General features: G+C 44.9%; 1 non-coding gene across 1 annotated transcript; it reads left to right on the top strand.

Moving 5' to 3' along the window:
- Positions 1-670: 670 nt before the first annotated feature.
- Positions 671-808, top strand: LOC115029626. Its single transcript, XR_003835192.1, has one exon. It is a non-coding gene; the product is annotated as a small nucleolar RNA SNORA48 (small nucleolar RNA).
- Positions 809-1,845: the final 1,037 nt, after the last annotated feature.

Here is a 1,845-nt window from a genome sequence, read left to right as displayed (position 1 = left end):
GGGTCATCAGAGATTCTGAGTATGACTAAAGCAAATCTCTTCACTATTCTTTAATTTTTATACCTTGTTGAAGAATTATTAATTCTCATGCTACTTTGTGTTTGGCATTTTTCCCTTACTTTCACTCTTTGGCTTACAAATGCTTCTAATGTTTTTCTACTGTCTTTGTAATACAACTGGACAAGCAGAACAAAAGAAAATCACCATGATTAGAAAACTGGGCTTAGTTTACTTAATGAATTTCACTAAAACAAATGAATGAATGAATGAATGAATGAATGAATGAATAAATAAATAAATAAATAAATAAATAAATAAATAAATAAATAAGATTTTCCTGTAGCATTTAAAAGATCAGCACCCACAGAGTATGGTTAAAGCCAGCAATCTGGGTGCACACTGGGAGACAAAGACAACATGGGATTTTATTGTAGGTCAACAAATTTATAGGAAAAAAATGTTGGCTTCCAATTAAGCCACAATACAACAAAATTCCATAAGGATTTTTCTTTTATTTATTTAAAATGGTTTAGGTTGAAATATAATTATATTACACCTCCCCTTCCGTCCCTCCAACTCATCACTGTTCCCTGACACAACACAGAGGTCGACAGATTCCTGAGAACCCAACCCTAACTGATACACCTCTAAGATATTGAAGTTTCACCCCTGGCAATGGGCAAAGATACACCTTGATGGTGGTAGCATTCTTACATCATTTATCAGCAGAGCAGATGGTAGTCTTTTGTTTATTCTAGCTTGATGCCTATCCTGACAGCCAAAGCTGTTTTATGCCTAGGACTCATAAAAATCAAATCGAATCAAATCCAGTCTACACAACATTGGAGGAGGAAGACAGAGGCCTGTGTGTGCACAGGGAAAGATGCTCACAGACCTGCCCTCCACACTATGGCACAGGTGGGCCATAGACAGACAGAGCCTCACCTACCCCCAAGTAGGGGAGGATGACAGAAAATCATTCGCACAGCCATGCCACCCACAGACCTGCCCTCAGATGTATAGCACATGCAGGCTGTAGATACCCATTTGTCCTCACAATGCAGTTCAGACAGAGAATGTCACTTAGGAGCCCACCAACTGCAGTGTGTAAGTATGTGTTGGATAGGTGGAGGAGAAAGAGAAGTGGAGCAGTTTGAGCACTTTATGAAGAGAGATAGAACTAGAGTCTTGAGGGTGGAATGGCATAGCCTGTTACCTGGGACCATGGTGAGGTCCCAGGCTTAGCTGCTGCTATGGGCCATGCTGCACTCAGTGCTGATGTCTGTGACTCATTTTACCACTAGAGAGCACAGGGACATCCCTGGTTGGAGCAGCTTCTGGGGACTGTATGGATGTCCAGGGTCTGTGCATAACTGGCCCTTACCGTCACTGGAAACAACACACTGGAGAGCTGGCCCTACTGCTCGTTGGAGGCAACACTCAGAGAGCAGACTGCCCCTGAGCCTTGCCCAAGGAGTACAGTGGGACTTAGCCCTGGTGATGGGGAGTGGGTGAGTCAGTCCAGATTGGTGTGAGTGGAAGAGCTGACACCAGCAGTCAGGAAAGCGGCCCACGTGGTCCTAAGTACATGAGAGCTAGCCCTGACCTTCACCAGATCTAGCACTTAAGAGAAGAATAGCACAACCCCACCTTGTTGTGATGGGGTTGCAAGTGAGCCAGCTTCCAGTGCAACAGCACAGAAGAGCTGGCCCTGCCACTCATCTGCTGTGAGGTGGTATGTGTGCAGGGGTGATGCCTTCCCTGCCCCCATCCCTTGCCACCTGGTAGCACTAGGAAGACCTAGCACTGCGGTCATGAAAGCAGGTAAGCAGTCCCTGTTCTTCG

This window comes from Mus caroli, chromosome 16 (assembly GCF_900094665.2).
Source record: "Mus caroli chromosome 16, CAROLI_EIJ_v1.1, whole genome shotgun sequence".
Classification (NCBI taxonomy): Eukaryota; Metazoa; Chordata; class Mammalia; order Rodentia; family Muridae; genus Mus; species Mus caroli.
This window is presented reverse-complemented; position numbering and strand designations above follow the sequence as displayed.